Here is a 22,356-nt window from a genome sequence, read left to right as displayed (position 1 = left end):
GAGAGATGATGTGCCGAAATAGCTCAGTTGGGAGAGCGTTAGACTGAAGATCTAAAGGTCTCTGGTTCAATTCCGGGTTTCGGCATATACAGTCCTGATCATGTCGTGGCCTGTGTGGGGCTACCAAGTGATGTGTTTGTCCTCGCTCAAGGATATATGTATAAATTAAGTGTTTTATCAGATAACAGAATCGTACACGTTCCGATGTAAAGGTCCCTTGTTCAATTCTGGCTTTGGTATATGCAGTCTTGATCAAGTCAGTTTTTTTGAAAGGGGGGTAATCTCTCGTGACGTCATTTCTGAAAGTGGTTACATGTCCGTCCGAAACCATGGAGGTTATTTGCCGAAATAGCTCAGTTGGGAGAGCATTAGACTGAAGATCTAAAGGTCCCTGGTTCAATTCCAGGTTTCAGCATATAAAGTCCTGATCATGTCGGGGCCTGTGTGGAGCTACCAAGTGATGTTTGTCCTCGCTCAAGGATGTATGTATGAAATAAGTCTTTTATCAGATAACAGAATTGTACTTGTACCGATCTAAAGGTCCCTTGTTCAACCCTGGCTTTGGTATATCCAGTCTTGATCAAGTCAGTTTTTTTGAAAGGGGGGTAATCTTTCGAGACGTCATTTCTGACACTGTTTACATGTCCGTCCGAAACCAGGGGATGATGTGCCGAAATAGCTCAGTTGGGAGAGTGTTAGACTGAAGATCTAAAGGTCCCTGGTTCAATTCCGAGTATCGGCATATACAGTCCTGATCATGTCGTGGCCTGTGTGGGGCTACCAAGTGGTGTGTTTTTCCTCGCTCAAGGATATATGTTTGAGATAAATCTTTTATCACATAACAGAATTGTACACGTTAAGATGTAAAGGTCCCTTTTTCAACCCTGGCTTTGGCATATGCAGTCTTGATCAAGTCAGTTTTTTTGAAAGGGGGGTAATCTCTCGTGACGTCATTTCTGACAATGGTTACATGTCCGTCCGAAACCGGAATGATGATGTGCCGAAATAGCTCAGTTGGGAGAGCGTTAGACTGAAGATCTAAAGGTCCCTGGTTCAATTCTGGCTTTCGGCATATACAGTCCTGATCATGTCGTGGCCTGTGTGGGGCTACCAAGTGATGTTTTTGTCCTCGCTCAAGGATATATGTATGAGATAAATCTTTTATCAGATAACAGATTTGTACACGTTAAGATGTAAAGGTCCCTTCTTCCACCCTGGCTTTGGCATATGCAGTCTTGATCAAGTCAGTTTTTTTGAAAGGGGGGATACCTTTCGTGACGTCATTTCTGACAGTGGTTACATGTCCGTCCGAAACCATGGAGATGATGTGCCGAAATAGCTCAGTTGGGAGAGCCTTAGACTGAAGATCTAAACGTCCCTGGTTCAATTCTGGGTTTCGGCAAATACAGTCCTGATCATGTCGGGGCGTTTGTGGGGCTACCAAGTGATGTGTTTGTCCTCGCTCAAGGATATATGTATGAAATAAGTCTTTTATCAGATAACAGAATTGTACACGTTTCGATATAAAGGTCCCTTGTTCAATTCTGGCTTTGGTATATGCAGTCTTGATCAAGTCAGTTTTTTTGAAAGGGGGGTTATCTTTCGTGACGTCATTTCTGACAGTTGTTACATGTCCGTCCGAAACCAGGGAGATGATGTGCCGAAATAGCTCAGTTGGGAGAGCCTTAGACTGAAGATCTAAACGTCCCTGGTTCAATTCTGGGTTTCGGCAAATACAGTCCTGATCATGTCGGGGCTTTTGTGGGGCTACCAAGTGATGTGTTTGTCCTCGCTCAAGGATATATGTATGAAATAAGTCTTTTATCAGATAACAGAATTGTACACGTTTCGATATAAAGGTCCCTTGTTCAATTCTGGCTTTGGTATATGCAGTCTTGATCAAGTCAGTTTTTTTGAAAGGGGGGTTATCTTTCGTGACGTCATTTCTGACAGTTGTTACATGTCCGTCCGAAACCAGGGAGATGATGTGCCGAAATAGCTCAGTTGGGAGAGTGTTAGACTGAAGATCTAAAAGTCCCTGGTTCAATTCCGAGTATCGGCATATACAGTCCTGATCATGTCGTGGCCTGTGTGGGGCTACCAAGTGGTGTGTCTTTCCTCGCTCAAGGATATATGTTTGAGATAAATCTTTTATCAGATAACAGATTTGTACACGTTAAGATGTAAAGGTCCCTTGTTCCACCCTGGCTTTGGTATATGCAGTCTTGATCAAGTCTGTTTTTTTGAAAGGGGGGTAATCTTTCGTGACGTCATTTCTGACAGTGGTTACATGTCCGTCCAAAACCGGAGAGATGATGTGCCGAGATAGCTCAGTTGGGAGAGCGTTAGACTGAAGATCTAAAGGTCTCTCGTACAAATCCGGGTTTCAGCATATACAGTCCTGATCATGTCGGGGCCTTTGTGGGGCTACCAAGTGATGTGTTTGTCCTCGCTCAAGGATATATGTATGAAATAAGGCTTTTATCAGATAACAGAATTGTACACGTTCCGATCTAAAGGTCCCTTGTTCAACCCTGGCTTTGGTATATGCAGTCTTGATCAAGTCTGTTTTTTTGAAAGGGGGGTAATCCTTTCATGACGTCATTTCTGACAGTGGTTACATGTCCGTCCGAAACCAGAGAGATGATGTGCCGAAATAGCTCAGTTGGGAGAGCGTTAGACTGAAGATCTAAAGGTGCCTGGTTCAATTCCAGGTTTCGGCATATATAGTCCTGATCATGTCGGGGCCTGTGTGGGGCTACCTAGTGATGTGTTTGTCCTTGCTCAAAGATATATGTATGAGATAAGTCTTTTATCGGATAACAGAATTGTACACGGTCCGATCTAAAGGTCCCTTGTTCAAACCTGGCTTTGGTATATGCAGTCTTGATCAAGTCTGTTTTTTTGAAAGGGGGGTAATCTTTCGTGACGTCATTTCTGACAGTGGTTACATGTCCGTCCGAAACCATGGAGATGATGTGCCGAAATTGCTCAGTTGGGAGAACCTTAGACTGAAGATCTAAAGGTCCTTGGTTCAATTCCAGAATTGGCATATATAGTCCTGATCATGTCGAGGCCTGTGTGGGGCTACCAAGTGATGTGTTTGTCCTCGCTCAAAGATATATGTATGAGATAAGTCTTTTATCGGATAACAGAATTGTACACGGTCCAATCTAAAGGTCCCTTGTTCAACCCTGGCTTTGGTATATGCAGTCTTGATCAAGTCTGTTTTTTTGAAAGGGGCGTAATCTTTCGTGACGTCATTTCTGACAGTGGTTACATGTCCGTCCAAAACCGGAGAGGTGATGTGCCGAGATAGCTCAGTTGGGAGAGCGTTAGACTGAATATCTAAAGGTCTCTCGTACAAATCCGGGTTTCAGCATATACAGTCCTGATCATGTCGGGGCCTTTGTGGGGCTACCAAGTGATGTGTTTGTCCTCGCTCAAGGATATATGTATGAAATAAGTCTTTTATCAGATAACAGAATTGTACACGTTCCGATCTAAAGGTCCCTTGTTCAACCCTGGCTTTGGTATATGCAGTCTTGATCAAGTCTGTTTTTTTGAAAGGGGGGTAATCTTTCGTGACGTCATTTCTGACAGTGGTTACATGTCCGTCCGAAACCAGAGAGATGATGTGCCGAAATAGCTCAGTTGGGAGAGCGTTAGACTGAAGATCTAAAGGTCCCTGGTTCAATTCCAGGTTTCGGCATATATAGTCCTGATCATGTCGGGGCCTGTGTGCGGCTACCAAGTGATGTGTTTGTCCTTGCTCAAAGATATATGTATGAGATAAGTCTTTTATCGGATAACAGAATTGTACACAGTCCGATCTAAAGGTCCCTTGTTCATACCTGGCTTTGGTATATGCATTCTTGATCAAGTCAGTTTTTTTGAAAGGGGTGTAATCTTTCGTGACGTCATTTCTGACAGTTGTTACATGTCCGTCCGAAACCAGAGAGATGATGTGCCGAAATAGCTCAGTTGGGAGAGCCTTAGACTGAAGATCTAAAGGTCCTTGGTTCAATTCCAGGATTCGGCATCTATAGTCTGAATCATGTCGGGGACTGTGTGGGGCTACCAAGTGATGTGTTTGTCCTCGCTCAAAGATATATGTATGAGATAAATCTTTTATCAGATAACAGATTTGTACACGTTAAGATGTAAAGGTCCCTTGTTCAACCCTGGCTTTGGCATATGCAGTCTTGATCAAGTCAGTTTTTTGAAAGGGGGGTAATCTTTCGTGACGTCATTTCTGACAGTGGTTACATGTCTGTCCGAATCCATGGTGTTGATGTGCCGAAATAGCTCAGTTGGGAGAGCCATAGACTGAAGATCTAAACGTCCCTGGTTCAATTCCGGGTTTCAGCATATACAGTCCTGATCATGTCGGGGCGTTTGTGGGGCTACCAAGTGATGTGTTTGTCCTCGCTCAAGGATATATGTATGAAATAAGTCTTTTATCAGATAACAGAATTGTACTTGTACCGATCTAAAGGTCCCTTGTTCAACCCTGGCTTTGGTATATGCAGTCTTGATCAAGTCAGTTTTTTTGAAAGGGGGGTAATCTTTCGTGACGTCATTTTTGACAGTGGTTACACGTCCGTCCGAATCCAGAGAGATGATTTGCCGAAATAGCTCAGTTGGGAGAGCGCTAGACTGAAGATCTAAAGGTCTCTGGTTCAATTCTGGGTTTTGGCATAAACAGTCCTGATCATGTCGTGGCCTGTGTGGGGCTACCAAGTGATGTTTTTGTCCTCGCTCAAGGATATATGTATGAGATAAATCTTTTATCAGATAACAGATTTGTACACGTTAAGATTTAAACGTCCCTTGTTCAACCCTGGCTTTGGTATATGCAGTCTTGATCAAATCAGTTTTTTTGAAAGGGGGGTAATCTTTCGTGACGTCATTTCTGACAGTGGTTACACGTCCGTCCGAATCCAGAGAGATGATATGCCGAAATAGCTCAGTTGGGAGAGCGCTAGACTGAAGATCTAAAGGTCTCTGGTTCAATTCTGGGTTTTGGCATAAACAGTCCTGATCATGTCGTGGCCTGTGTGGGGCTACCAAGTGATGTTTTTGTCCTCGCTCAAGGATATATGTATGAGATAAATCTTTTATCAGATAGCAGATTTGTACACGTTAAGATGTAAAGGTCCCTTGTTCCACCCTGGCTTTGGCATATGCAGTCTTGATCAAGTCAGTTTTTTTGAAAGGGGGGATACCTTTCGTGACGTCATTTCTGACAGTGGTTACATGTCCGTCCGAAACCATAGAGATGATGTGCCGAAATAGCTCAGTTGGGAGAGCCTTTGCCTGAAGATCTAAACGTCCCTGGTTCAATTCCGGGGTTCGGCAAATACAGTCCTCATCATGTCGGGGCCTTTGTGGGGCTACCAAGTGATGTTTGTCCTCGCTCAAGGATATATGTATGAAATAAGTCTTTTATCAGATAACAGAATTGTACTTGTACCGATCTAAAGGTCCCTTGTTCAACCCTGGCTTTGGTATATGCAGTCTTGATCAAGTCAGTTTTTTTGAAAGGGGGGTAATCTTTCGTGACGTCATTTCTGACAGTTGTTACATGTCTGTCCGAAACCAGAGAGATGACGTGCCGAAATAGCTCAGTTGGGAGAGTGTTAGACTGAAGATCTAAAAGTCCTTTGTTCAATTCCAGAATTTGGCATATATAGTCCTGATCATGTCGGGGCCTGTGTGGGGCTACCAAGTGATGTGTTTGTCCTCGCTCAAAGATATATGTATGAGATAAGTCTTTTATCGGATAACAGAATTGTACACGATCCGATCTAAAGGTTCCTTGTTCAACCCTGGCTTTGGTATATGCAGTCTTGATCAAGTCTGTTTTTTTGAAAGGGGGGTAATCTTTCGTGACGTCATTTCTGACAGTGGTTACATGTCCGTCCAAAACCGGAGAGATGATGTGCCGAGATAGCTCAGTTGGGAGAGCGTTAGACTGAAGACCTAAAGGTCTCTCGTACAAATCCGGATTTCAGCATATACAGTCCTGATCATGTCGGGGCCTTTGTGGGGCTACCAAGTGATGTGTTTGTCCTTGCTCAAAGATATATGTATGAGATAAGTCTTTTATCGGATAACAGAATTGTACACGGTCCGATCTAAAGGTCCCTTGTTCAACCCTGGCTTTGGTATATGCAGTCTTGATCAAGTCTGTTTTTTTGAAAGGGGGGTAATCTTTCGTGACGTCATTTCTGACAGTGGTTACATGTCTGTCCGAATCCATGGTGATGATGTGCCGAAATAGCTCAGTTGGGAGAGCCATAGACTGAAGATCTAATCGTCCCTGGTTCAAATCCGGGTTTCAGCATATACAGTCCTGATCATGTCGGGGCGTTTGTGGGGCTACCAAGTGAAGTGTTTGTCCTCGCTCAAGGATATGTGTATGAAATAAGTCTTTTATCAGATAACAGAATTGTACTTGTACCGATCTAAAGGTCCCTTGTTCAACCCTGACTTTGGTATATGCAGTCTTGATCAAGTCAGTTTTTTTGAAAGGAGGGTAATCTTTCGTGACGTCATTTCTGACAGTTGTTACATGTCCGTCCGAAACCAGAGAGATGATGTGCCGAAATAGCTCAGTTGGGAGAGCGTTAGACTGAAGATCTAAAGGTCTCTGGTTCAATTCCGGGCTTCGGCATATACAGTCCTGATCATGTCGGGGCCTTTGTGGAGCTACCAAGTGATGTTTGTCCTCGCTCAAGGATATATGTATGAAATAAGTCTTTTATCAGATAACAGAATTGTACTTGTACCGATCTAAAGGTCCCTTGTTCAACCCTGGCTTTGGTATATGCAGTCTTGATCAAGTCAGATTTTTTGAAAGGGGGGTAATCTTTCGTGACGTCATTTCTGACAGTGTTTACATGTCCGTCCGAAACCAGAGAGATAATGTGCCGAAATAGCTCAGTTGGGAGAGTGTTAGACTGAAGATTCAAAGGTCCCTGGTTCAATTCCGAGTATCGGCATATACAGTCCTGATCATGTCGTGGCCTGTGTGGGGCTACCAAGTGGTGTGTATTTCCTCGTTCAAGGATATATGTTTGAAATAAATCTTTTATCAGATAACAGATTAGTACACGTTAAGATGTAAAGGTCCCTTTTTCAACCCTGGCTTTGGCATATGCAGTCTTGATCAAGTCAGTTTTTTTGAAAGGGGGGTAATCTCTCGTGACGTCATTTCTGACAATGGTTACATGTCCGTCCGAAACCATGGAGATGATGTGCCGAAATTGCTCAGTTGGGAGAGCCTTAGACTGAAGATCTAAAGGTCCTTGGTTCAATTCCAGAATTTGACATATATAGTCCTGATCATGTCGGGGCCCGTGTGGGGCTACCAAGTGATGTGTTTGTCCTCGCTCAAAGATATATGTATGAGATAAGTCTTTTATCGGATAACAGAATTGTACACGGTCCGATCTAAAGGTCCCTTGTTCAACCCTGGCTTTGGTATATGCAGGCTTGATCAAGTCTGTTTTTTTGAAAGGGGGGTAATCTTTCGTGACGTCATTTCTGACAGTGGTTACATGTCCGTCCGAAACCATGGAGATGATGTGCCGAAATTGCTCAGTTGGGAGAGCGTTAGACTGAAGATCTAAAGGTCCTTGGTTCAATTCCAGGTAATCGCATATACAGTCCTGATCATGTCGGGGCCTTTGTGGAGCTACCAAGTGATGTTTGTCCTCGCTCAAGGATATATGTATGAAATAAGTCTTTTATCAGATAACAGAATTGTACACGTTCCGATCTAAAGTTCCCTTGTTCAACCCTGGCTTTGGTATATGCAGTCTTGATCAAGTCAGTTTTTTTGAAAGGTGGGTAATCTTTCGTGACGTCATTTCTGACAGTGGTTAATTGTCCGTCCGAAACCGGAGAGATGATGTGCTGAAATAGCTCAGTTGGGAGACCGTTAGACTGAAGATCTAAAGGTCCCTGGTTCAATTCCAGGTTTCGGCATACATAGTCATGATCATGTAGGGGTCTGTGTGGGGCAACCAAGTGGTGTGTTTGTCCTGGCTCAAGTATATATGTATGAGATAAGTCTTTTATCAGATAACAGAATTGTACGCATTCCGATCTAAAGGTCCCTTGTTCATACCTGGCTTTGGTATATGCAGTCTTGATCAAGTCAGTTTTTTTGAAAGGGGTGTAATCTTTCGTGACGTCATTTCTGACAGTGGTTACATGTCCGTCCGAAACCGGAGAGATGATGTGCCGAAATAGCTCAGTTGGGAGAGCGTTAGACTGAAGATCTAAAGGTCCCTGGTTCAATTCTGGGTTTCGGCATACACAGTCCTGATCATGTCGTGGCCTGTGTGGGGCTACCAAGTAATGTTTTTGTCCTCGCTCAAGGATATATGTATGAGATAAATCTTTTATCAGATAACAGATTTGTACACGTTAAGGTGTAAAGGTCCCTTGTTCCACCCTGGCTTTGGCATATGCAGTCTTGATCAAGTCAGTTTTTTTGAAAGGTGGGTAATCTTTCGTGACGTCATTTCTGACAGTGGTTACATGTTCGTCCGAAACCATGGAGATGATGTGCCGAAATAGCTCAGTTGGGAGAGCCTTAGACTGAAGATCTAAACGTCCTTGGTTCAATTCCGGGTTTCGGCAAATACAGTCCTGATCATGTCGGGGCCTTTGTGGAGCTACCAAGTGATGTATTTGTCCTCGCTCAAGGATATATGTATTATATAAGTCTTTTGTCAGATAACAGAATTGTACATGTACCGATCTAAAGGTCCCTTGTTCATACCTGGCTTTGGTATATGCAGTCTTGATCAAGTCAGTTTTTTTGAAAGGGGGGTAATCTTTCGTGAAGTCATTTTTGACAGTGGTTACACGTCCGTCCGAATCCGGAGCGATGATGTGCCGAAATAGCTCAGTTGGGAGAGCGTTAGACTGAAGATCTAAAGGTCTCTGGTTCAATTCTGGGTTTCGGCATATACAGTCCTGATCATGTCGGGGCCTGTGTGGGGCTACCAAGTGATGTATTTGTCCTCGCTCAAGGATATATGTATGAGATAAGTTTTTTATCAGATAACAGTATTGTACACGTTCCGATTTAAAGGTCCCTTGTTCAACCCTGGCTTTGGTATATGCATTCTTGATCAAGTCAGTTTTTTTGAAAGGGGGCTAATCTTTCGTGACGTCATTTTTGACAGTGGTTACACGTCCGTCCGAATCCGGAGCGATGATGTGCCGAAATAGCTCAGTTGGGAGAGCGTTAGACTGAAGATCTAAAGGTCTCTGGTTCAATTCTGGGTTTCGGCATAAACAGTCCTGATCATGTCGTGGCCTGTGTGGGGCTACCAAGTGATGTGTTTGTCCTCGCTCAAGGATATATGTATGAGATAAATCTTTTATCAGATAACAGATTTGTACACGTTAAGATGTAAAGGTCCCTTGTTCAACCCTGGCTTTGGCATATGCAGTCTTGATCAAGTCAGTTTTTTTGAAAGGGGGGTAATCTTTCGTGACGTCATTTCTGACAGTGGTTACATGTCCGTCCGAAACAAGAGAGATGATGTGCCGAAATAGCTCAGTTGGGAGAGCGTTAGACTGAAGATCTAAAGGTCCCTGGTTCAATTCTGGGTTCCGGCATAAACAGTCCTGATCATGTCGTGGCCTGTGTGGGGCTACCAAGTGATGTGTTTGTCCTCGCTCAAGGATATATGTATGAAATAAGTCTGTTATCAGATAACAGAATTGTACGCATTCCGATCTAAAGGTCCCTTGTTCATACCTGGCTTTGGTATATGCAGTCTTGATCAAGTCAGTTTTTTTGAAAGGGGTGTAATCTTTCGTGACGTCATTTCTGACAGTGGTTACGTGTCCGTCCGAAACCAGAGAGATGATGTGCCGAAATAGCTCAGTTGGGAGAGCGTTACCCCGAAGATCTAAAGGTCCCTGGTTCAATTCCAAGTTTCGGCATACATAGTCCTGATCATGTAGGGGTCTGTGTGGGGCAACCAAGTGATGTGTTTGTCCTCGTTCAAGGATATATGTATGAGATAAGTCTTTTATCAGATAACAGAATTGTACGCATTCCGATCTAAAGGTCCCTTGTTCATACCTGGCTTTGGTATATGCAGTCTTGATCAAGTCAGTTTTTTTGAAAGGGGTGTAATCTTTCGTGACGTCATTTCTGACAGTGGTTAAATGTCCGTCCGAAACCAGAGAGATGATGTGCCGAAATAGCTCAGTTGGGAGAGCGTTAGACTGAAGATCTAAAGGTCCCTGGTTCAATTCTGGCTTTCCGCATATACAGTCCTGATCATGTCGTGGCCTGTGTGGGGCTACCAAGTGATGTTTTTGTCCTCGCTCAAGGATATATGTATGAGATAAATCTTTTATCAGATAACAGATTTGTACACGTTAAGATGTAAAGGTCCCTTGTTCCACCCTGGCTTTGGCATATGCAGTCTTGATCAAGTCAGTTTTTTTGAAAGGTGGGTAATCTTTCGTGACGTCATTTCTGACAGTGGTTACATGTCCGTCCGAAACCGGAGAGATGATGTGCCGAAATAGCTCAGTTGGGAGAGCGTTAGACTGAAGATCTAAAGGTCTCTGGTTCAATTCCGGATTCCGGCATATACAGTCCTGATCATGTCGGGTTCTTTGTGGGGCTACCAAGTGATGTGTTTGTCCTCGCTCAAGGATATATGTATGAGATAAATCTTTTGTCAGATAACAGATTTGTACACGTTAAGATGTAAAGGTCCCTTGTTCAACCCTGGCTTTGGCATATGCAGTCTTGATCAAGTCAGTTTTTTGAAAGAATAGAATATACCTTTATTGTCATTGTTACAAAATGGGTTAACATATTGTGACAACGAAATTGGGCATGACACTCCAGTTTTACACATTCACAGTGAGTTATGAGCCAAGAAGATAAAGGAACAGAGAAGATAAGGTTATAAAACAAGGGGGATAAGGCTATAGTTAAAATTTACATGGTATTTACACAAGAAATGTCGGCATGTGGGATGTTACATACAGTGTTGTCGTGATACCGTTGGTATCGTAAGGGTTGTGCAATATTGCATTTGGTGCAAAGTCATCATAGTGCAAAAAAAATAGTCAGCATATGCATTGGTGCAAACATAGACAACATAGTGCAGAAAAAAGGAAATGGTCAGACATTGTGCAAGGTGAGCAGTAAACGTAGTGCAGTCGACATGTGCAAGAACATAGACATTAGTACCATTATATTCGTATGAGGTAGTGTTGGCACAAGTTTTCAGGTTTTTTGTGCTGTGTCTGTTTTGAGCAGTGAACAAACATAGTGCAGACAGCATGTACGTGAGTACCATTTTACATTCGTGTGAGGTAGTTTTTTGCAACAGTTTTCAGTTTTTTTGTGCGGTGTCTGTTTAGGGTGGTAATGGCTGTGGGGAAGAAACTGTCTCTGAGTCTGTTTGTTTTTGCTTTGTGTGACCTGTAGCGCTTGCCGGAAGGCAGCAGGTCGAAGAGGTGGTGGCCGGGGTGAGAAAAGTCCATGATGATGTTTTCTGCTCTGCTGAGGTAGCGAGAGCAGGCAATGTCCTCCAGACTGGGCAGAGAGCAGCCGACGATTCTCTGGGCTGTTTTGATGATCCTCTGGAGCTTTTTCCTGTCTGCTGCTGTGCACCCAGCATACCACACCGTGATGCAGTATGTTAGGATGCTCTCCACTGTGGCTTTGTAGAAGGACACCTGCAGCTGCTGTTTTAGGTTATTTTTCCTGAGCAATCTCAGGAAGTGCAGTCGCTGCTGGGCCTTCCCTACCACCGCTCTGGTGTTTGCAGACCAGGAGAGGTCGTCGGATATGTGCACACCCAGAAATTTGAAAGAGTGGACTCTCTCTACACAGTCTCCTTTTATGGTGAGTGGTGCTGGATTCCTGCCATTCCTTCAATCTTTCGTGTCCGTCCGAAACCAGAGAGATGATGTGCCGAAATAGCTCAGTTGGGAGAGCCTTAGACTGAAGATCTAAAGGTCCCTGGTTCAATTCCAGGTTTCGGCATATATAGTCCTGATCATGTAGGGGTCTGTGTGGGGCAACCAAGTGATGTGTTTGTCCTCGCTCAAGGATATATGTATGAAATAAGTCTTTTATCAGATAACAGAATTGTACGCATTCCGATCTAAAGGTCCCTTGTTCATACCTGGCTTTGGTATATGCAGTCTTGATCATGTCAGTTTTTTTGAAAGGGGTGTAATCTTTCGTGACGTCATTTCTGACAGTGGTTACATGTCCATCCGAAACCAGAGAGATGATGTGCCGAAATAGCTCAGTTGGGAGAGCGTTAGACTGAAGATCTAAAGGTCCCTGGTTAGATTCCGGGTTTCGGCATATACAGTCCTGATCATATCGAGGCCTGTGTGGGGCTACCAAGTGATGTGTTTGTCCTCGCTCAAGGATATATGTGTGAGATAAATCTTTTATCAGATAACAGAATTGTACGCATTCCGATCTAAAGGTCCCTTGTTCATACCTGGCTTTGGTATATGCAGTCTTGATCAAGTCAGTTTTTTTGAAAGGGGGGTAATCTTTCGTGACGTCATTTCTGACAGTGGTTACATGTCCATCCGAAACCGTGGAGGTGATGTGCCGAAATAGCTCAGTTGGGAGAGCGTTAGACTCAAGATCTAAAGGTCCCTGGTTCAATTCCGGGTTTTGGCATATACAGTCCTGATCATGTCGAGTCCTGTGTGGGGCTACCAAGTGATGTGTTTGTCCTCGCTCAAGGATATATGTGTGAGATAAATCTTTTATCAGATAACAGATTTGTACACGTTAAGATGTAAAGGTCCCTTGTTCCACCCTGGCTTTGGTATATGCAGTCTTGATCAAGTCAGTTTTTTTGAAAGGGGGGTAATCTTTCGTGACGTCATTTCTGACAGTGGTTACATGTCCGTCCGAAACCGGAGAGATGATGTGCCGAAATAGCTCAGTTGGGAGAGCGTTAGACTGAAGATCTAAAGGTCCCTGGTTCAATTCCGGGTTTCGGCATATACAGTCCTGATCATGTCGAGGCCTGTGTGGGGCTACCAAGTGATGTGTTTGTCCTCGCTCAAGGATATATGTATGAGATAAGTCTTTTATCAGATAACAGAATTGTACACGTTAAGATGTAAAGGTCCCTTGTTCAACCCTGGCTTTGGCATATGCAGTCTTGATCAAGTCAGTTTTTTTGAAAGGGGGGTAATCTTTTGTGACGTCATTTCTGACAGTGGTTACATGTCCGTCCGAAACCATGGAGATGATGTGCCGATATAGCTCAGTTGGGAGAGCGTTAGACTGAATATCTAAACGTCCGTTCATTCCCGGGTTTCGGCATATGCAGTCTTGATCAAGTCTGGTCTTGTGAGGGTGCAGCAAGTAATGCATTTGTCGTTGCTCAAGGAAAGAAGTCTGAGATCTTTTTCTTTTTCTTGCCCCTTGTTAATTTCAGAACAACAACAAACACTTCAAACTTGCTTTACGCATGCGGGTGGAGCAGTATCACATATTTGAGTTGTTAGTTTTCTAATGTTTATCAAATTGGTAGCCCTTTGCACTAATTAGCAACAAAAAACTTTTAGCCTCAAAAAGGTTAATGACCCCAGTTTTTAACTGTGATATTTTCATCTCAGGAACCTGTTTTAAAAATCAGTAACAATTACTTTTCGACAATCCTATTTTGGGAAGCACTGTCAGCGTTTTTGTTATTTTTTTCTACATTTGCCATATTGCTCTCAGATACTTCACAGCGGTTGATTCTTTTTTTTTTTTAAGTTATGACAAAAAATAAAAAGCGGTATATTTTTCGTCTTCTATTGAAGTGCACTATTCAGCAGGAAGTAGTAGAAGAAGAAGACACAGCAGGACATACTATCAAAAAGCCCTTTCTTCTCACCCAAATAAATATGTATTCTTCTTTTCTCAAAGCTCCCCAAAAACTCCACAAATGGCCGCCGGCTGCTGACAAGCTGTCGATAACCGCGTGGTCGCGCAAAGCCATCGCTTCACAGGCTTCTCCTCCTGCAAATGACCGGAACATCCTCGGATGAGTGGTGCCCGTTTTAACGAGGGTGCACAAACGCACCCCCACAGAGGAAGAAAAATATGCGATGTGCATGTTCAGCGAGCATTGGAAACGAAGTGACGGCTGACTGATTCGTCTGTCTCCGTGTAACAAGGCCGAGACTTGCAAACCATGTGCATAAAAATGTGCCCTATGGGGACCACGTTTTGGATTCAAGTTGATTTCGATACCAGGTTATGTGCAGTATTGCCCCCCCCCCCCCAGAGCTTTTTGACATATTGCCATATTTCAGGCTTCAAACTATAGATACAAAAACTATTTTCCAAGAACCAACAACATGTGAAACACAATCGTGAAAAGAAACCAAATGTTTTTAACATTTTATACGATGCTGCCACTACAATGTTTGACAGTGGGGAAGGTGTTGTCAGGGTGATGTGCAGTGTTATTCTTGCGCGAAACATGATGCTTTGCATTCAGCCCAAAAAGTTTAATTGCTGTCCCATCCGACCAGAGAACCTTGTTCTAAATGTTATCTGTGTCTCCCATGTGGCTTCCTGCAAAGGCTAAACGGGCCTTTTCAGAAAGGACTTTTTTCTTGACACTTTTCCATAGAGGGCAGATTTATGCAAAGTACGTCAAATAGTGTTCTTATGCACAGATTATCCCAACTCATCTGTGTATGTCTGCAGGTCATCAAATGTGATTATGAGTCTCTTGGTTGCTTCTCTGGTTAGTTTTCTTCTTGGTTGGGACGGCCAGGTCTTGGTAGGTCTGCAAAGGTTTGATGCGCTCTCCATTTTAATATTATTACTTGCAGTGTTATGGGTAGAATTCTCTTGTATACCATTCCTGCTTTGAGCTTTTAATCAACTTGAGTCAAATATCAGTATCGGTATCAACCTTATTTGAATTAGTAATTACACTTTACAGAAATACATTGTCATGACTTGTAATTTCATGGGAAAATGGGTTGTGATTTCTTGCATTTATTTTGAAATTATTGATTTTTTTTAATCTCCTTTTTTGGTATATAGCATCAGGTTACTCAGGAGTTAATTATCGGTAGCGGCATGGGAAATATGGTATCAAACATCCCTTATCAAAGACCAATGTTTATCACTTATCAATAATACCAATTCATTTAAAAACAATGTGGAAGTGTTTTTATCGAAACATTTGAGGCTACACACTAGTGATATCCTACAAGATAAATACTGCCAATATCATACATTAATACCGTAGTCTAAAAATTCAGAGATTTCAAACTATTTTGATACCAAGTCACAATAAATGCAACTGATACTGACACCAGTTTGAATCACAATGATCCACATCAGTCTTATAATCAACGGGTGGGAATTTTCTCTCTACAGCCCATTTGCCCGATGTTTTCATATTGTCAACAAGGAGGCGCCGTTGCATTAATGGCGCGCCCTCGTTACATCTCATAAACTCCATTTGCAACCAGGAAGTGTGTCAAATCATTTTCATGCCGATGCCAAAACACAAACAAAACTAAATCTCCCGTCTCTGTGATAAACACATGGCTGGACTAAAACCTCACAATATTCATTGAAGTTAATTACATTTTTTACACCAAATATATTTAATTGAGGCTACTCCACACCTAGCATACATAGCTAGCTAATAAGAAAACAATTATAAGTTTAGTCAAAATGAATGTTCTATCTGTTTTACTCTCCTTGCTCGCAATGACGAATGCTTCCAATGTCAGGGTAGTTCTTTTTTGACTATTGAACGCTTGCAAAGAAGATTGCTTATCGTGCTAGGGTTGGGTGGGTTGCACTTTTATTTTTTATTTGCACACTGTTGTTCCCTTTTTCCATTAATGAATACTTCCAAAGTGTGCTTATGCCAGGGTTGGGTTATATTGACTATTATAGAGTGATTGTGTCCGTCAATTCAGTAAATACATAGCTAGCATAAATAGCTACCTGATTAAAAAAAATGTTTATTTGAAATTTGTGTTACATTTGCTTTTATTCTACTTGCTTACAATGAAGAATACTTCTAATAGCTGGGTGGTTCTATTTTTACTAACACATGCAAAGAAGATTGCTCATGTTGCTTGGGTTATGTTATTTTGATTATTACTGAGCCGTGGCACATTCTTGTTCTTTATTTTGACTAATGAACACTTGCAAAAATATATCTTATAATGCCAGGTTTCAGATATTTTGACATTTATAGAGCATTTGCAAACTGTTTGCATCATATTTACTGTCTGCCAATTAGGCTAATTCATAGTTAGCATACATAGCTAGATGATCAACATATCATTTATTGTTTATTTTTCCCTTTTTTTTTATTTTACCTTCTTGCCAATTTGGTTCTATTTTGACTATTGAAGACTCAGAAAGAATATTGCTTATAAATCCAGGGTTGAATTATTTTGGCTATTATTGAGCGCCTGTGCAGTGTTGTTCTCTATTTCGACTATTGAACACTCGCAAAAAAGATCACTTGTAATGTCAGGGTTGGGTTTTTTGGACTATGATAGAGTCCTTGTGAACGGCCTGCATCCTTGTCACTGCCTGCTGGCTAATACCTGGCTGGCATTTATAGCTATCTTATAGGTAAATTATTGTTTGGGTATTTGAAATTTGTTTTTTATTCTACCAGCTTGAAATTCGGAATGCTTCTCATGCCTGGTTGGTTCTATTTGACTATGGAACACTTTAGAGAAGATTGTCGATAATGCTAGGGTTGGGTTATTTTGACTATTATAGCATGTGAACTCTTTGTTTAGTTGTCACTGTCTGCTAATTAGGTTAATACATAGCTATCATACATAGCTAGCTGAAAAAAAATCAAATAAGCCTGTAGTTTATATATGTTAATCATTTTAAAAACTAGTGCTGGTTGGTTGGTTGGTTGGTTGGTTGGTTGGATCCCTTAACCACTAGGGTCATAGAGGCACCATTTCCAGTGGTGTCTCCAGGGCAAATACAGCCTGGTGGCGCCCATCCCTCTCCAGGCCAACATATGTTTCCACCCGGTCTCAAACCAGGGACCATTCGTGTCTTAGACAAATGTGCTAAACACTGCACCACAGAAACATCAGCACGGTTTTATTTTGACAATTGAACATTTGTGTTAAGAGCCGGAACAGGAGGAGGACCCAGAAGCGTAACGTTTCTCACACAAGCTTTATTTTACGGGAATGGGGAAATCATGCACATTAACACAAATGCCAGTGATTCGGCGATCTCTGGGCGGAAGAAGAAAGACAGCAGTCTGGCATGGAACAACAGGAAGTCAGAGACCAACGAAATCAATAGCAGTTACACAAGCCGATACCGGACAGAACGGGACTGACGGGATTGATAACGGATATAGGAGACTTGAGACAGATAACAGATTGGACGAGATAGATGGGAACAATACCAGACACTGGAGACCGGAGACTGATATCAAAAAAGTATGAAATGGACGGGATCGATACCGGACAGGATACACACACAGGTTACCGGATAGAGTCAAAACACACGTCTTGCGGGCGCAGAGGTTCGTTGATGAACTGACAAAGAGTGAGTAAGAGCACTGAGCTTGAATAGGAAGGAAGCCAATCAGTCAACGAGCCGCAGCTGGTGCCAAACGGGCGGGGCCAATTGGGCGCCATGAGCAACCGTGACAATTTGCAAAGATGAGTGCTTCTGATTCCATGGTTGTTGTTGTTTTTTTTTACTACTCTTGAGTGCTTAAACTTTTCAAAATTGCCTTTTGCCGTTGACATAAATGTTAAGAGATAACCACCTAAACTTGTAACTCAAACAGCGCTAGCTAATCGCGATTCCTTAAATACCGAACCAGGACTAAACACAGTATTCACCGTACTCGTGAATAATTTTCCCGACAATCCGACAAATGAAGCCTTTGGTATCCGGCTGTAAAATTCATTTCTTGGCCCCTCATTCCTCAGCAGCTAATAAAAGATGGCAGATAACAGCAACGTTTTATTAAGAGCCTAATGGTTGTAATCATCGGCGAGATGAACAGCGGCGTGAAAAATCATTTTCAAAGTGGGCTTTTCTCGAACCATGTCATTACGGTGATATCTTCATTTATTATTGGATACAGTTGCAATGAAACAAGACGGGTTTTTTTGTCTTTAACTGTTGCTGGGATTGCTTTTCAGAAGCAAAGCAGAAAATCTGATGTGAGAAAATGTGTGAAACAGTGACGTCTAGTGGTTATAATTTATACTGCTTCTCAATGTCCCTACTGGGACGTCAAGCTATTTTTTACTGCGATCATTTTATTATTTTTCTTTTTTTTTGTGCTTTTATTCTATCCGCGTCTTATAGATTTGTATTCAATTTTGTCAAATCCTCACCCCACGTACATATGTTTTTTATTGTTTTTCGAACAAATTAGTATATAACTAAGTAATTGTTTAAACAAACAGTAGAGTATAACGGTATAAAGTTCACTCGAACGTTGTGTACATAATTATCATAAAAGAACACAAATAGTTCGCTACGGATTAAAAAAAAATACATATATATATATTTTAATACATTAGAGGACTTTTTGGGGTAAGTGTAATTTAGTGATCTGTTTTATTATGTCTGGTCAAGTGAAATCGTTTTATTGCATTGTTTTATTATATTCAAAATAAGACTTATTTCAATAACATATTTTATAGTAGTACATGTTTTCTTCTTTTATTTTATTAATATATATTTACTGTTGGGTTTATCATTTAAAAAACATTTGAAACATTACACCGATAAATAAAATATTGTTTTTTTAATTTTAAGTCTATATCTGTTGTTTCCACATATACTTAAGTTGATCCCAAAATAAGCCTTATAGTTAGTAGTTTTAATGATTTTCTTATTCGTTTCATTTATTATTAAGTCAAGTCATGTTTATTTGTGACGCCCTCAATCACAAAGAGTCTCAAAGGGCTGCACAGACCACAGATTACTGCAAACCACAGACTATTATTACACCAAAACCTACATGAGGGAAAGGAAAAAACCTTGAGAAGGGACCGCACATGTGATAGTCCCCCTTTCAGGATGACCAGGCTGCAATGGATGTTGCAATATCAAATAATACACAGATATTGTCAAGACAAAATATAGGTCATTCGTAAACTATAGAATCTAAGTGTTTTTATGCCTAGATTTAAACATTTCCACTGAGGTTGCAGACCGAATCTCAGAGGGTAGAGCATGTCAGAACCAGAACAAATGGTAGACCCTATCACGTAACATTTCACATAAAAGTTTATTAGGATATCAAAGAAGCAAACGCCAGCGATCCGGTGCTCGCTGGACAGAGGGAGCAAGCAGCTCACGAGATCGGAAAGTGATCGGAATGCGGAAGTGATTCGCCGGAACGGAAGATTGGAGCGTGGTCAGGGGAAAAACGGGCCGAAAGCCAGAGCAGGAGTTCAGAACGTGGTCAGTGGTCGAAAAACAGGTCTTTAGCCAGAGCGGGAGATCGGAGCGTGGTCGGTGGTCAAAAACGGGTTGTTAGCCGGAGCGGGAGATCAGAGCGAAGTCGAAGGGACAAAACGGGTCGATGGCCGGAGACAAACGGGGAATCAGAAACAGACGAGTGGTATACGGATGAAAAAACGGGACCGACGGGAGCCAGAGTCAAAGTGCTTGCCTTGCGTATGCAGAGGTTTGCTGACGGACTGACCAGGAGTGACTTGAGTACTGGGTATATATAGGAGGGGAATCAATCAGGCTATGTATGGACCATCAGCTAAATGGGGAGAGATTTCTCTCAAAAACATTTACACACGTATTGTTTAGATGAAGGGTGTCAAAGTCATTTTAACTCGGGGGGGGCCACATGATACAACATCCATCCATCCATCCATCCATTATCTGCAGGAAGAAAAAGAGAGAAAGGAATAAGAGAGAGGGAGAGGAAAAAGAGAGAGGGTGGGGCAAAGAAAGAGAGAAAGGGGAAAAGAGAGAGAGAGAGAATGTGAGAAACAAAAGAGATAAAAAGAGAAATAGTGAAAGAGGGGGAAAGAAGGAGCAAAAAAAACAAAAATCCAAAGAGTATTGGAAAGAGAAAAAGAGAGAAGGAGAGAAGTAGTGAAAAGAGAAGAAGAGAAAGAAAGGAGAGAAACAGAGAGAAAGTTAGAAAAGGGACAAATAAAGATAGAGCAAAAGAAGGTAAAAAGACACACAGAGAGAAAGAGACAAAGATGAACAAAGAAATAGAGAAAAGAGACAGAGAGAGAGAGAGAGAGAGAGAGAGGGGGAGAGAAAGAGAGAAAGAAAGAAATACAAGTACTGCGTCTTTATGAGAGGCACCTGGCTTTGGCAACATCAAGTAGACATATTTCAACCTGCAGCTCATTTTTCTCTTGCACCTCTCTGAGCGTTGTATCGCAGGCCAGATTCAATCCCTTCGCAAGCCTGATCTGGCCTGCGGGCCGCCTATTTGACACCCCTGGTTTAGATACACAAATAAATGTGCAATTTACACAAGATCTATAAGATTAAAAATCTCATCTGTACATCACAGTTCTATTTGTGGATCTGCAAAATGCATGATTCACACCTGATTTCTTCTTTTCATGGTACTGGAAGAATTGAAACTTTGGCTTTGAAAGTCTTTAAAAAGGGGCTTGAATTTGGCCGTGAAAAAGGTGAACAACCCCTGTTTATTCCCTACTTTTCCGCCGGTGAGACACTTTGCATCCTCCGTCTCCATGCACATGCATAATTGAGCTGAAATTAGCGCCCTGTTTGAGGGAGCATCCAAGCGACCATTCAGAGGGGATTAATGCCAGGCTTTATTTTTCCAAAGCAATGACTGTCTTAATGAAGTTTAAAGGGGGGAAATAAAGGGGGGGTGTATTTTACTGGAGGTAAATTGTCTGTGAAACATAAAGGCTGTAATGGCTACTGACAGTAACTCAACTGCTGCACTTGTTGCTTTTACGTGCACATAACATGAAATATATTACCATAATCTCACGTAATAGACACACATAAATGACTAATTGTGGCTAGAAATAAATTGTTATCTTTCAATCAAGGTAAAAATGTACTCGCAGTTGTAATGAGTCATGATGCTAATATGGACACGGATGCACCTTATGTATACAAACATTTGTTTTCAAACGTAAATGATGAATTATAAAGACCCGAGAGTTGGGCAATACTGAAACCTATTCTTAGAGTGACATCTAGCGGTGGTATTGGGGACGACGTCTGTCTCTTAATTTTACTTTTCAACAATTGGAATGCTAGATTGGTAATCCTAATTTTTTTTAGAAATGTTAATATGTAAATAAATGTAATTAATGAAACATAAGATTGTGTCAGTAAAACAGAAAAAGAATGTATATTCCAAGAAACAAACTAAAGTAAATAAACGAAGTTTTACGGGTCATAATCTTCGAAAGAAGAAAAAGTACTTAAGTTTTCTAGGGCTAATATCCGTATTTTTCAAAACCGTTTTTTAGAGGGTGGATTGTTTTATTTATATTTGTGGCAATATATTTGAAGAGGCTGGCAACAAATTTCTGAAAAGAAATGCCTTTTTTAATAATAATTTTTAAACATTTTAATATATTTTCACCATTTTTTTAGTAGTAATCTTTTTTTGTGGGAATATGTTTTGGGACGAGATGGATTGCTTATCAAGAAATCAGTTTTCATTTTTTTTTAAACTAAAAATATGTTGTTATTGTTTTCACCTTTTTTTTTAACGTTTTGGACCAAAGTTGCCTCAAAGGGTTTAATGTGAGTTTAAAGTGATATAATTGGGGGTTATTAGCAAAAATACTGACAAACAGCCAAAGAGTTTTGCTCAGAAAATCGGTTGGCCGCATCCCCAAGTACGGATGACATCACATTAATAGATGTCATTTTTGCGGTTTACCTTTGACGTTAAATAAAAGATTTAATTCGTCACTCACCAAAATCAACAAGGTGGTTGTTTTCACCTCACCGGCTCACTCCAAAACTGTGCTCCATTGCCGCATTCCACGTGTCTACTAGTTGTGTTTGTAGGTGGCATTTTCACAGTAGCACCAGCAAATAAAGCAGAAACATCCTGAAGAAATCAGCCAATACACATGAAGCTTTCAAGCGAGTAAACTACGGTTTTTGTTTATCATTTATCTCTGTACTACAAGTCCCTTAGTGCTTTTGCAGAATGTGTTTGTTATTTGTATAGCCCTTAATCACAAGAAGTCTTATTGGGCTGTTCAGACGACAGGCTTTTACTACACCAACCCCTGATCTAAAACCTACATGAGGGCAAGGAAAAACTCAAAACCTCAGAATAAGAA

At 41.5% G+C, this 22,356-nt stretch overlaps 1 long non-coding RNA gene and 24 other non-coding genes across 25 annotated transcripts; 24 read left to right on the top strand and 1 right to left on the bottom strand.

Annotated features, from left to right (window-relative positions):
- Window positions 1-12: 12 nt before the first annotated feature.
- On the top strand, window positions 13-85 carry trnaf-gaa (transfer RNA phenylalanine (anticodon GAA)). Its single transcript has one exon. It is a non-coding gene; the product is annotated as a tRNA-Phe (tRNA).
- A 257-nt stretch (window positions 86-342) lies between these two features.
- On the top strand, window positions 343-415 carry trnaf-gaa (transfer RNA phenylalanine (anticodon GAA)). The gene has a single exon. It is a non-coding gene; the product is annotated as a tRNA-Phe (tRNA).
- A 254-nt stretch (window positions 416-669) lies between these two features.
- Window positions 670-742, top strand: trnaf-gaa (transfer RNA phenylalanine (anticodon GAA)). Its single transcript has one exon. It is a non-coding gene; the product is annotated as a tRNA-Phe (tRNA).
- A 257-nt stretch (window positions 743-999) lies between these two features.
- On the top strand, window positions 1,000-1,072 carry trnaf-gaa (transfer RNA phenylalanine (anticodon GAA)). Its single transcript has one exon. It is a non-coding gene; the product is annotated as a tRNA-Phe (tRNA).
- A 257-nt stretch (window positions 1,073-1,329) lies between these two features.
- trnaf-gaa (transfer RNA phenylalanine (anticodon GAA)) lies at window positions 1,330-1,402 on the top strand. Its single transcript has one exon. It is a non-coding gene; the product is annotated as a tRNA-Phe (tRNA).
- A 257-nt stretch (window positions 1,403-1,659) lies between these two features.
- Window positions 1,660-1,732, top strand: trnaf-gaa (transfer RNA phenylalanine (anticodon GAA)). The gene has a single exon. It is a non-coding gene; the product is annotated as a tRNA-Phe (tRNA).
- Window positions 1,733-2,650: 918 nt separating this feature from the next.
- Window positions 2,651-2,723, top strand: trnaf-gaa (transfer RNA phenylalanine (anticodon GAA)). The gene has a single exon. It is a non-coding gene; the product is annotated as a tRNA-Phe (tRNA).
- A 916-nt stretch (window positions 2,724-3,639) lies between these two features.
- trnaf-gaa (transfer RNA phenylalanine (anticodon GAA)) lies at window positions 3,640-3,712 on the top strand. Its single transcript has one exon. It is a non-coding gene; the product is annotated as a tRNA-Phe (tRNA).
- A 257-nt stretch (window positions 3,713-3,969) lies between these two features.
- On the top strand, window positions 3,970-4,042 carry trnaf-gaa (transfer RNA phenylalanine (anticodon GAA)). The gene has a single exon. It is a non-coding gene; the product is annotated as a tRNA-Phe (tRNA).
- A 586-nt stretch (window positions 4,043-4,628) lies between these two features.
- trnaf-gaa (transfer RNA phenylalanine (anticodon GAA)) lies at window positions 4,629-4,701 on the top strand. The gene has a single exon. It is a non-coding gene; the product is annotated as a tRNA-Phe (tRNA).
- A 257-nt stretch (window positions 4,702-4,958) lies between these two features.
- On the top strand, window positions 4,959-5,031 carry trnaf-gaa (transfer RNA phenylalanine (anticodon GAA)). Its single transcript has one exon. It is a non-coding gene; the product is annotated as a tRNA-Phe (tRNA).
- Window positions 5,032-6,606: 1,575 nt separating this feature from the next.
- Window positions 6,607-6,679, top strand: trnaf-gaa (transfer RNA phenylalanine (anticodon GAA)). Its single transcript has one exon. It is a non-coding gene; the product is annotated as a tRNA-Phe (tRNA).
- Window positions 6,680-7,922: 1,243 nt separating this feature from the next.
- trnaf-gaa (transfer RNA phenylalanine (anticodon GAA)) lies at window positions 7,923-7,995 on the top strand. Its single transcript has one exon. It is a non-coding gene; the product is annotated as a tRNA-Phe (tRNA).
- Window positions 7,996-8,252: 257 nt separating this feature from the next.
- trnaf-gaa (transfer RNA phenylalanine (anticodon GAA)) lies at window positions 8,253-8,325 on the top strand. Its single transcript has one exon. It is a non-coding gene; the product is annotated as a tRNA-Phe (tRNA).
- Window positions 8,326-8,582: 257 nt separating this feature from the next.
- Window positions 8,583-8,655, top strand: trnaf-gaa (transfer RNA phenylalanine (anticodon GAA)). Its single transcript has one exon. It is a non-coding gene; the product is annotated as a tRNA-Phe (tRNA).
- Window positions 8,656-8,912: 257 nt separating this feature from the next.
- trnaf-gaa (transfer RNA phenylalanine (anticodon GAA)) lies at window positions 8,913-8,985 on the top strand. Its single transcript has one exon. It is a non-coding gene; the product is annotated as a tRNA-Phe (tRNA).
- A 257-nt stretch (window positions 8,986-9,242) lies between these two features.
- On the top strand, window positions 9,243-9,315 carry trnaf-gaa (transfer RNA phenylalanine (anticodon GAA)). Its single transcript has one exon. It is a non-coding gene; the product is annotated as a tRNA-Phe (tRNA).
- A 257-nt stretch (window positions 9,316-9,572) lies between these two features.
- On the top strand, window positions 9,573-9,645 carry trnaf-gaa (transfer RNA phenylalanine (anticodon GAA)). Its single transcript has one exon. It is a non-coding gene; the product is annotated as a tRNA-Phe (tRNA).
- Window positions 9,646-10,232: 587 nt separating this feature from the next.
- trnaf-gaa (transfer RNA phenylalanine (anticodon GAA)) lies at window positions 10,233-10,305 on the top strand. The gene has a single exon. It is a non-coding gene; the product is annotated as a tRNA-Phe (tRNA).
- A 257-nt stretch (window positions 10,306-10,562) lies between these two features.
- On the top strand, window positions 10,563-10,635 carry trnaf-gaa (transfer RNA phenylalanine (anticodon GAA)). The gene has a single exon. It is a non-coding gene; the product is annotated as a tRNA-Phe (tRNA).
- Window positions 10,636-11,976: 1,341 nt separating this feature from the next.
- On the top strand, window positions 11,977-12,049 carry trnaf-gaa (transfer RNA phenylalanine (anticodon GAA)). Its single transcript has one exon. It is a non-coding gene; the product is annotated as a tRNA-Phe (tRNA).
- A 257-nt stretch (window positions 12,050-12,306) lies between these two features.
- trnaf-gaa (transfer RNA phenylalanine (anticodon GAA)) lies at window positions 12,307-12,379 on the top strand. Its single transcript has one exon. It is a non-coding gene; the product is annotated as a tRNA-Phe (tRNA).
- Window positions 12,380-12,636: 257 nt separating this feature from the next.
- trnal-caa (transfer RNA leucine (anticodon CAA)) lies at window positions 12,637-12,709 on the top strand. Its single transcript has one exon. It is a non-coding gene; the product is annotated as a tRNA-Leu (tRNA).
- A 257-nt stretch (window positions 12,710-12,966) lies between these two features.
- Window positions 12,967-13,039, top strand: trnaf-gaa (transfer RNA phenylalanine (anticodon GAA)). The gene has a single exon. It is a non-coding gene; the product is annotated as a tRNA-Phe (tRNA).
- Window positions 13,040-19,297: 6,258 nt separating this feature from the next.
- LOC148372361 (uncharacterized) lies at window positions 19,298-22,120 on the bottom strand. Its single transcript, XR_015849653.1, has 2 exons — window positions 21,982-22,120; window positions 19,298-19,753 (listed from the first exon to the last, which is right to left on the bottom strand). It is a non-coding gene; the product is annotated as an uncharacterized LOC148372361 (long non-coding RNA).
- Window positions 22,121-22,356: the final 236 nt, after the last annotated feature.

The sequence above is a fragment of the Urocampus carinirostris genome, chromosome 2 (genome assembly GCF_059441175.1).
Source record: "Urocampus carinirostris isolate Australia breed hairy pipefish chromosome 2, RoL_Ucar_1.0, whole genome shotgun sequence".
Taxonomy (NCBI): Eukaryota; Metazoa; Chordata; class Actinopteri; order Syngnathiformes; family Syngnathidae; genus Urocampus; species Urocampus carinirostris.
This window is presented reverse-complemented; position numbering and strand designations above follow the sequence as displayed.